The sequence below is a fragment of the Manis pentadactyla genome, chromosome 8 (genome assembly GCF_030020395.1).
Source record: "Manis pentadactyla isolate mManPen7 chromosome 8, mManPen7.hap1, whole genome shotgun sequence".
NCBI lineage: Eukaryota > Metazoa > Chordata > Mammalia > Pholidota > Manidae > Manis > Manis pentadactyla.
Window position 1 is genome coordinate 34,769,378 of NC_080026.1, and position 12,130 is coordinate 34,781,507.

The following is a 12,130-nucleotide window of genomic DNA, read 5'->3' on the forward strand; positions in this document are numbered from 1 at the left end:
TTAAAAAAAAACCAACATACACCCACTGTATCACATTTGGAAAATACAGTATGGTATAAAAAAAAGACACAATTTAAGATGATGACTTGAAATGTTAAAAAATGCAAGTTAATCCATAACATGGAACCTAATTATGAAGTGGGATAAAGTCATAAATATCTTGAAAAGTAAAAATTTAAAAACTGTTTTCTAAAAAAACCTGAAAAATTAATAGAACAATCATTTGAGAGAAAAAAGAATTCCCTTTAACACTTTGAAACATGTACTCTTGGAAGACAAAACATTTTAAATGACAATTTCAGTATGTGAAATTTTAATCCTCTTTTAAGGCCTGAAGCATAGGTTTCTAAAAATTAAAAAAATGGAACAAAGGGTAAAATCTGTTTATTTAAAAAGTATCTAATTATTTACCTAATAGTTCCTTCTACAAAGAACAAGATTTAACATAAACTGAAATGCAATCAGTAACTGCTATTAATTAACCAAAAAAATTTAAAGTCAAGTGCAGATCTGGTTCCAGTGAAAACTGAAAGCCTGTACGACAATGAAAATTTGGAGAGTGTATGTGTGTGAGTGAAGCCTGGACAGGAAAGAGACCTGTGGGGAGGGTAGCAAAGGGAGCAAAATGCAAGAGAGGGAGGATGAAGGCAGAAAGAGAAATAACAGTCAGGGAGACTGCTAGGGACAACTAGGGACAGAGATGAAGGGCGAGAGAGAGGCTTGGAGGAGTAAAAGGAGGGTGAGAAAGGAAGAAGGAAGGGGTAGAGGTGGTAGACAGAGAGAAGAGGCCCATCAAGAACCAGACACAAAGGAAAGATGGACAGAGCCTAACGGAAAGTGAGAGAAAGAGAAAAGACAGGGAGATACAGAGAGAGCCAGACAGGGAGAGAGACACAGAGAGGGAGATACTAGCAAGAGGGAGAGAGTCAGATGAGCAGGAAAAAGAAAAAGAGAGAGAAAGAGAGAGAGAGAGAGAGAGAGAGAGAGAGAGAGAGAGAGAGAGAGAGATCTTGAGATACCCAGTAGAGATGGACAGAAGGGGAGGGAGACTGAGACAGAGGGATAAAAGCAATTGTAGGCAAGAATTAAGAGTATATGCTGTTTAATTTTTTTCTTCTGTAGTTCTCTACATAAGACTTAAAACCTGAAGCTTAAAGAAGGAATGATGATGAAATTCTCCTGGGACTAGGTTGAAATACTATATCTGATAAAAGGCCCTATTTAATAATGGCTATTAATATTCTCATGATTCTAATTACTTACGGTTGGGAATGAGAAACAAAAGAGGAGTAATGATGACATTAAGCATTGATAAAATGCCATTTAGTGGTTTTCCTCCTACCTCCTTTGAAAATGAAAGGACTTATCTCTCAAGATCAAAATAATTGTTTTATATGGTGGTGTGGTGGTGGTGTTTTCGAATATTAGCTATTCCAACTACTGCTAAAATTTTGGCTAATTCCAGATAAAAAGCAAGCAAAACTCTCAAAGACCTTTCAAACAAGTCAGTTTCACACTAATGCACATATTTTAGTTATTCAGTGTCACCTATATGGGAAAGATTCCAGTTTTGAAGAATCATAAAAATGTCATAAAGTGTTCAGACAGTGTAATTAGAAATCAGATAGTTTTCAAAAATTACAGTTGGATTAGCATTTGTTCTCTTTTGCAATGTGGTATTTGATTATGCTAGTAATAGCAATGACAGATCGAGGTTTGCTCTATTATAAGCACTTTGAATATAAATTACTTTACCTCTTCCCCAAAAAGGGTATAAAAATTTACCAGTTTTGAAAGTTAAGGTCCTTAGTTTCTTAATTTCCAAAAAAAGAGTCTTATCCATACTGTATTTGTTTCACAATGAAATTTTTTAGATCAAAATAGCCACAAAACTTGTCTATTTTAAGAGGAACCTGAAAGAAAAATTACTTTTCCAACTTATAATTCGTTGTTATACACAATGCCAATGAACACACAGGTAAACGATTTGATCAATAAGGTAACAGGAGTATCAAAAATTTTGGAGGAAGGGGAAAGAAGCTTGTACTATAGTTGAGAAGTAAATGACTCCTACTCTTCATTCTATCCACCTAAACAAATATATCTTTGCAAATAAACACAATTTAAAAACATGGTCTCATTTTCGACATGGTAAGGATTTTAGCACACGTGCCTCTAGCAAAAATTATAGTACTAAGTGAGCATGAATAACTCTTCATATATTTGATTATCTTTTGTACACATTTAGCAAATGAATGAAGTCACATACCTTCATTGTATTGGTATTTGCTTCATCATACAGAGTGAATGAAGATGTACTTTCCACAGGATCTGTAAACTGATGCTCTGCATTGCTCCTCTACGGAGCTCACTGCACACACACAGCCAGCAGCTGATTAGTCAGGCATTGAGAGAGTGCTGCTAGAGCAGTCTACAGCACTTGCCGAGGACTCAGAGACAATAGAAAGTCAACAGCTGTATGTTGTGATGTCAGTAACACTCTAGCCAGTCACCACCCAGAATATCTGAAATGCATCAGAAGCTATATTGAGCTCTTCATTAGCAATTCAGAAGCAATGATGCAAAAGCCCATGAAACTGTGAATGTGCAAAGACTGTCAGGATTTCTGAGATTTCTCGCTGTTAAAAATTTTGTTGCACACTGATGCCTGACCTCACACTTACGAACATAGCTGAGATAATTATATTTCTCTCTAATTCCTTAATGAACAAAACATATGGAACCTAGGCATGGTTAATATACCGGATTTTTAATAACTCTCTTTGACACTTTTAATATCACTAACAAAAAGCCTAAAAAAAAAAAAATCAAACCCAAAGATAATCTGTCTAAAAAGCTGACATCCCCTGATAGTTTTGCTTCTTCAAACTAACTTTGTCACAAATAAAATGCATTAAGAGCATAATTCCTTATTTCTTAATTTGCTTTTCCTAAAATTAAAATGAGCTTTCTTATTCTGGCAAGAGCATTTCTTCTTCATACCAACAGATGGAGACAGCAATAGAACTGTGATCAGAGGACAGTTCTGCCTAGTGTCAGATGCTTGTTGTCTATATTAGCTCATATGGTGGACTTAGAAGAAAAGGAATTCACTAAATCAAATTTTAAAAACTCAGTGTTCAGTAACTATGAGAAGACAAACAAAATAAAATGAAGAAAATAGAAAACTAATTGTGTCTATTGGTCAAAACGTTGAATAAGCAGACAAGTGTGTTTTAAGAATTCTAACCATTGTTTCTACAATAGCTGGGTAAAGCACATACCTCTCTCCTGTTCCCATTTTGTGGAACAGATCATACTTTTGGTATGCATACAGGAATTCTGTTAAGGATCCTATCAGACAATTACCTGTACTATTCAAAGAAACAATGTACACTGTTAACCAGAAATACTGCTTTTCTCTGCCACTAAAAAGTCTTACAGAGTATATATAACCCCACAATACAGCCTAACAGATCAAGAGAGCTCTGTACACCAGGTTAAGCAAAAAGCAAAGTAAAAGACACTGACTTTTTAACTTGGAAATAGGTTATTGCTTTTTCAAAAATAGGCTCTATTTAGTCCTATAAAAAATTTAAGTTAATGACAGAAATAAATCCACAAAACTTTACCTATCTCAACAACAAAAGTGATAGGGCAGCTAACATCAGTGATTCTTGTCTGAGAGGTTTCATGTTAATTTATTTAATTTTCCCCAAATACCTATTTCCATCCTTTACTATGCCCTGTACTTTTTGGTGCCCAGATACGTGTAAGAGGTGGAAATCAAGTACCAGCCGGATTACCCTCAAAACAAATATCCAAGTCCCTGAATTTCCCATAAATGGCTACTGCTTCTATCAAAGAGTACAAATGATGTTTTCTCAGATAAAATATTTTGTTACTATGAGAAACATAAATTCAAGGCAGTTTTCCTTAAAAACTATAATAAAAGCTCTTGTTTTGAAGCAGATGGGCAAACTAAAACACAGCATAATGAAGAAACCTACTTTCACTGTAGCAAAAATGAAAATGAGTATTTCTACTAGTCTGAAAGGTCAAGGTAAATCCACTTGTATATACTATTTCAAGTGATTCTGTTTCTCTTTGAGCTTTGGAAACTGTCAGGCTTTATAAATTCAAGTAATTCTGAAGTAGTGAAATTCATAATTTAAAATGTTTTAAAATGCAGTTTTTTGGTTTTTACTACCAAAAGAGAGGCCATCCTCTAATTCTGAAGGGAAAGGACTTGGCTGTTATAGTGAATTCCACTGATAAATGAACCCTTAATTTAGGGACAACCTACAACTAGCTAATGAGACACAGAAACTTCCTTATTCTTTTTGGATACTACACCATTAATTACATGTCTGTACCTTGTAAGAGTTCAATACAAATAGTGCAACAGATTTACAAAGATTTCTTATGTCTTATAATTGTGCTTAGAACGAGTTATCAAGGTCAGAAAATAAAGGAGACAAAGAGTAAATCTTCAATGAGAGAAATATGATGTAATGAGATACTATTTTTTGCTTGCATTTCAAGTTTTGTACTGTATTTCTTAGAACACTCAGCAATGTACTCTGCAAAAACAGAAGCACACTGACTATGAACACAGTGCTTAACTAGTTACATGGCAAAGGCATAATTGCCGACCGAATTATAGAGACTGGGTCAACTATGGGGCTAATATCAGAAATTCAGTTGTCTAAATCTAATTACTGACATTGCTAATTAAACTTTCTTAATTTTTGGTGCCTTAGCTCATATATCATTTTTAATGCTAAACCTTTAAAGGTGAAAATAATATTTGAACCTAATTCTCACAATCTCCTCAATCTCCTTCCTAAGACATTCTTGATAAAAAATAGCAAATGATTACTAAAACCAGGAGCCATATTATGGGAAGTAATTTATTTTTAGAAATTTGACATTTTCTCAGAAGTAGAATATCAGTATTTTATAACCACTAAGTAAAAACATTTTGGCAAAGATGACAAAAACCTACTGGATGAAAGACTGTTACTGAACAAGATATTCTTTGATTACTGGTAACTTATAATTTCACAGAGAAAAAGGTATGTTTATAACAAGCAGACTCTAACTTAACTAAGTGACCTAATTTAACACATCATTAGTAATAAGACAGACTAACATTATATGCCTCCTGATCTAATGAAACGGGACAAAAAAAATTACCTATGCAATATTCCACTAAAAATATTTAATCTGATTCTAACAATCAAATTTAGACTGTGGACCATTCTACAAGACTTGAACCCTTCAAATATCAATATATGTATTATGAAAGAAAAAAACAGGCAAAATTATTAAAGATTATAGAGACAGGACAACAAATACAAAGTGTTATACTTGATTTGGTTCTGGATTTTTCAAAAAGCTATGAAGGATATTTACAAACAACTGGGGGAGTATGGTCAGCATATTAGATGATAATATTTTATCAATGTTAAATTTTGGGGGTAAATAAAAACACATGAGAAAAAGACACACACACACACACACACACACAAATGTGGGAAAATGTTAAGAACTGGTAAAGCCAGATGTATTTGCATGTTCATTTTACTTTCAACTTTTCTGTACAACTTTTTCCAGCAGTCCTCTCTTTTTCTTTTTGAGTTAAAGTCTTAGATTTACTGTAGCATTTTTTTATTTGTCAGGAATTTAAAACACCTTTTAAACTGTGATAGTACTTTTAACAGGATTATTTTTTTTAAACAGTGTTATAAAAGGTGTGTGTGTGGGTAACTGTATGACAATACCTGTAAGCATATATACTATATTCTCCTTTTCAAAATTTTGTAATGAAGTAAACTCTGAAGTAAAAATATCTTATATGAAGTATAAAACAATAGGATGCAGCAGGACATTATTCTGTTAAAGGAGAGTTCTTTCCACTACTCCATGCCAAACAATGTGGCTTTCTGCACCACCATCCAACATGCTCATGCTGAGTAACCCAGTCTCCCCAAGTGATATTCTGTACCAGAGACACATGGCAACAGCCCAGTGGACACAAGATGATCTGGGCATTTGAACCTCCACAGAAAATTACAGAAATTAAGCATTAGGACAGTTACTGGGAAACTGAAATGTTCTATAGGCAGGAAATGGAATTGGAGTTGTGATTATAAGGATTCATGAGTTCCCTGCAGTGAACATAATGGCAAACAGGACAAACCTTGTCCTCAAGGGTGTTACAACCCACTTCCTAAGTAACTCGATTCCATCCCCACTGCCAATATCCTAACATAGGCAACCATTATATCCTGCTTGCATTTTCCTAAGAGGCTTCTTACTGGTCTCTTGCCTTTCACAAATGGTCTGATCCCCTTTCAGTTTATTTGTTATACCAGAGATGGTCTAGTGAAAGATACAAACATAATAGTAATAGTGTGGTAAGTGCTAGGATAGAGGAATTAAAGGATGCTAGGGAAGCATCGGAGGGGGCACTGAAGGCTAGACTTGGAGGGTCAAGAAATGCTTTGTGGAAGAAGTAATATTAAGCTATCATTTGAAGAAATATGCCAGGTGAACAAGAGAAAAGAAGGACTTGGAGGAGAAGGAACAATACGAACAAGAGCCAAAGGCATAGAATGAGTGGATTTTGTGAACTGAGCATAGTTTAGCAAGGCAAGAACTCCAAGGAAGAGTCTAAAAGTTAAAAATGAGGCTGAAAATATAAGTAGGAGTAAAACAGGCAAGGTCTTGTGAGTGAGCTGAAGAACTGAACTTTTCCTAAAATTAATTAGGAAGACAATGAAGACAATCAGTCTAGTGACACAAGCAGATTTTTCACTACAGGCTGACTTAATGGATGAGCCCTCTAAGGGACAGTATATAGAGAGAATAAGCAAGGAGTTGAAGACTGACTCCTGGGGAATGAAATACATTCTATTTTGATGAACTTTCAGTACTACTGCAACAAAAATATCTATAATAAATTAATCAATACACATCTTGTAAATCTATTCAGCCTGGTTCTAATCGCAAAGGTTACTGTGCTATCAAAATCCATCTGGTTTCTGAGTTCAGGTAACAAGAGATACCTATATCTCAAGCCCTTACCTGTTTAAAAAACTTTTTTTTGGGAAATAATTTTAGAGATGGAGAAGTTATTAAAAAAAAATAGCAGAGAGCAGTTACATACTTCAATCAACTTCCCCTCATGATAACATGTTACATAATTAAACTACTGACATCAGAAAATTAATATGATAGAAGAATAGTATTAACTAATCTGCAAACCTTATTTAAAATCCTTAAGCAAATGAACTCTACAGTCTCCCATCAATCTTTTTTCCTGATCCAGGATTCAAATCAGGATGTCACACTGCATTTTAGTCATCATGTCTGCTTACTCTCCTTCAATCTGTGACAGCTCCTCAGACTGTCTTTCAGGACCTTTATAGTTTTGAAGACTACCGGTCAGTTATTTCATGGAATGATTGTCAATTTAAGTTTGTCACATGTTTTCTCATGAAGATTGAGTTTATGTAGTTTTGGCAAGAAGTCCATAAAAGGGAAAACGTACCCTTCTCAGTGCATCCTATCAGGGTATACATGATGTTGGTATGTCTTACAACTGGTGATTTTTACTTTACTTGGTTTAAGGTGGTGTCTGCCATGTTTTGCCTATACAGTCACTACTTTCCCCTTTATAAAGTCTTGTGGGGAGGCATTTTGTGACTTTAAAAATACCTTATCATCAAAGCTTTGCTACTTTTTTGTATCCATTGATGGTTCTTGCATGCAATTAACTATTACAGTGTTGTTTGCTTAATGGTGATTTTAATTTCCTTCATTTCTTTTATATTAACTGGAATTTCATTGTAAGAAAGTGTTATCCCATCTTTCCATTTATTTATTTATATGTATGAATGTCTTAGCATGTATTTTATTCTGTGTGTTATAATCCAATATTCTCGTTTTTAAAATTACTTTCTGGTACGACGTAATATTCCAGGCTCATCTTGTATCTTTCCTGCCTCAGGCTCAACCATTTCTACAAGGATTAATGGTTCCTTTTTCTGTACAATGGTATTTAGAGAAGATCTGGGAACTCATGTGCTTACTCTATTTAGGGTCTCACTGCAGTTTGTCCCTCTCAGACAGAACTAAGACACACACATCTATACATATTTACTTTTTGTACTTCTGCATATGGATATATATTAAAAATCATGGATTCATATGGATACTTCCAACTCCAATAAAGAAAACAGGGTTCATTCTCACCTATTCCTTAATCTATAACTGCTTTATCCAACAGTGAGAATTGGATACCTTCATTATCAACAATATATTTACTTATTTGTTCAATCTCACAATACATAAGACAGTTTCAGAATTTCTACCCAATACCTCTGTGAGAAATACATTTACCACAGAGTACAATATTCGTGATTTTTTGCCTTTTAGCATTAGAGTACACAATAATAAAATACCGCTTTCCAAAGTTACTTTGTTCCTTTCTTCCTTACTCAAGTCAGTACGGTGGTTATTCATTTGTAGTATAGTTAGGTTCATTTGCTAGTGTTTGTATTTGATTTTGTAATCCTCTCCTTTCCGTACCAGAAACATACACATTCAGGTTGATTTGTATTTATTTTTGGAAGGCATGTGAAAAATTACCAGAGTGCTAAGAGTCAGAGTTACACAAAAAAGCGTAGTCAGAGAGGTACTGTTCACCTCTCATCCTTATTATCTCATTTTCATTATCTTCAAACTTTCTTCCCCATTCCCACCCACTCCCTGGGGGAAATCAATTCCATTGGTTTCTTATTTATCATACCTGTATTTTTTTTGCACAAACAGGCAGAGATAAACATGTATACATCTCCATTCTTACATGAAGAGAAGCATACTATAGATACTCTGTACTTTACTGTTTTCACTAATTGGACCCTATTAAAGAATGAGGAAGCTCAGAGATCTTCCTCATTCTTTCTTACAGCTGCACAGTACAGTGTTGTGTGGCTGTACCAAAATTTACTCAACATTCTCCTGTCTGGGCATTCTATATTTTGCAGTTACAAACACTACTGGAATGAATATATTTGTGCATATAGAAGGGTGTGTTTAGAGAAGATTCCTAGAAATGGGATTGCTGTGTCAAAAGTAGCATATGTAGATTTATTGGGTATTGCTGTTTGCCCTCTAGAAGATGGGCATTTCCACCAGCAGCCTATAAAAAGGGTGACAATTCACCCATCTACAGTATCTAATGCAATCATTTGGGGTATGTTCAGAGTTGTACAACCGCTCATCACAACCAACTTTAGAACACCTCACCACCCCAAGAGAAACTACCTTTTAGCAGGCACTCCTCTTTCCCCTAAACCTCTGTATACCCTGCAACCACTAATATGCTTTATGTTGCTATACTTTAACTGTTATGGACATTTCATATAAATAGAATAACACAAGTGGTCTTTTGTGACTTTTTTCACTTAGCATAACGTTTTCTAAGTTTCATCCATGTTGTGGTATGCATCAGTATATTTTATTGCCAGGTAATATTTTATTGTATAGATATACCACATTTTGTTTATCCATTTATCAGTTGATAATATGAGCTATTTCCACTTTTTGGCTACTAGGAATAATGCTATGAACATCTGTGTACACATTTTTGAGTTTACTCTTGTGAAACATGTGGATCTAATTGGATCTCTTCCCAAATGGTTACATAGATGTCCTAGCACTGCTTATTAACATGTTCATCCCTACACATCAGTGATTTGAAATGTGACCTTTATTGTTTCTACTTGTACCTTGGTTTGTCTCTGGACTTTCTACTTCACTGCTTTCCTTGTTTACTCATGTGTCAGTAGAACACTTTTGACTGTATAAGTTTTACAGTACATGTTTTAACATCTGGTGTGTGTGGGGTCTCCCCTGGCAGTTTTTCTTTTTTTCAGTCTCTCTGTGACTATTCTTCCATTTTTGTTTTTTCAAATAATTTAGTTTAAATGTGTCTAAGTACATTTAAAAAAATGTTTTCTGGTACTTTCACTGGGATTGCGTTAGTTTTAGAAATTAAGGAGAACCAACATCTTTTAGAATGTTGAGTCATCCTGTTCAAATTTACCTTTGACTTTCAAAAATGTTAAAAAATTATCCTCATATAGGTTTGTATAATTCTTTTTATTCCTAAGTATTTAATCTTCTGTGTTACTATTGTAAATGGGGTTTTCACTACCATTTATCTGCCAACTGGTAATTGTGTGTATGTATGAGGCTACTGGTTTTTCTAATTTTATATCCTGCTACCTTACTCTATACTTTTCTATTATTTGAGTTAGTTCTATTAGTGATCTTCTAGAGTCTTCTAGCTAAATTACCATACCATCAGCAAAAAGAGTTTGACTTTACCCAATCTCATGCCTCTGATTTCGAATCCAACTGTACTGGTTAATACTCTATTACAATGTTGAATACTAGTGGAGATAGTGGACACTTAACCTTGTTTCTGTATATTGTGGAAATAGCTCCAGTATTTCCCATTATATAAGCTTTCTGACGTTAAGACTAAGGTATAGATTTTTAAAATTATTTTTAAAAAGTATCCTGAAATTTCTATTTTCTTGAGTATGTGTGTTTTTTATTTTTATCATGAGTAAGTTTTTAGAAGGTTCTTTCAGTACTTACAGAGATAAATGATTTTTATTCCCAAATCTATTAATAGGGAATATGATATAATGAATATCCTAATACTGAATCATCTCTGCATTCCTGGAATAAATCTTACATGGTCACAGCATATTACTTAATAATAACAATTACATTATTTAGAATTTTTGTTTCAATATTCATAAGGGGTATTGGTTTGCAGTTTTTCTTTCATTTTGTACTGTTCTTATTAGGTTTAAGTATCAATACTATATTTGCATCATAAAAGCAATTAGGAAGCTTTCTATCATTTAGAATGCTCTAGAACAATTTATAGAGCACTGGACCAGACATCTGGTCTTTGACAGTTTGACATAATTCCTCTGTGAAACCATCTGGTTTTTAGCTGATGCTTTTTAGTGGGGTAATTTCCTTAACAACATTCTTTATTTCTTCTGTGGAAATTGGTCTGTTTTCTAACTCAATTTTGGTAATCTATATTTCCTTAGGAAATTATTCACCCAGGTTTTCAAATAAATAGCTGTGAGGTCTACTAAACAGTCTCTTGTGATTCTTAATATTAAAAAAAATTTTTCAGTGGTTATTTTCACGCTTGTTTCCTTATTTTGCATATCTGTGCTTTACTCCTCTGCATGATCAAGTTAGCTAGCAATGTGTTGGGAGAATTTTAAAAACTCGTAATATAGGTTAATTAGGCCTGTTTTTCTACTCTCTACCTCATTAATTTCTTTTATCTTTATTATTCCCTTCCTTGTGCCCTCTTTAGATTTACTTTGTTGGGTTTCTAGATTTTGTTTTCAGCTGGAAATTTAATCCATTTTACTTCCATTTTTATAGAACTTTTTCATTTTTACAGTAAACACATTTTAAAATGACTTTACTGCTATGAACTTTCACTAATTACTGTTATGAACACTAATTTATTGGGATGTTTTTTACACATTCCTATTTTAACAGTGCCCTCTTCTGTCAATATTGCAAAGTCCAGATATTTCAGCTATCTGTTTTATTCTAGAGGAAGATGTTGGTTATAATTCCTGGAGCTCTGTGATTCATTTTGTCTTGCTAGATTCTCAATTTCCTCCTTGTGCTTTTAGTCTCCTTTCATCACCCAACTGCCAAAGGATGTTTCTCCCTTATGTGCCTTTTTGTCTTCCCTAGAAATGATGCATTTTGAAGGCTGCCTCTTCAAATTGTATATAACTTTAAGTCCCTTCTCTATGGTTCTTATTCCGATTTGGATCCTTTTTTCTTCTTTTACAACTTTCTAGGTGGAGTCTTTTTGGCTAAGTATTTATTTAGATCAAGCTTAGCTTCCCCCTTTGTTTTGCCCCCTCCTTATTTTGCCTTTGCTTGCCACAAAGTCTTGTGGCAGGCAGGAGTGGAATGAGAGTGTGAGATCACATGTTGGATTTGGTTTTTCTTTTTACTTAAAGTTATTTTGAGGTTTTAAATTCTCTCAAAGTTTGCT

At 34.1% G+C, this 12,130-nt stretch overlaps 1 protein-coding gene across 14 annotated transcripts in view; it reads right to left on the reverse strand.

The window, feature by feature from the left end:
* R3HDM1 (R3H domain containing 1) overlaps positions 1–12,130 on the reverse strand; it is a 219,605-nt gene that overhangs the window by 165,199 nt on the left and 42,276 nt on the right. The gene's annotated exons all lie outside the window — the stretch shown is intronic.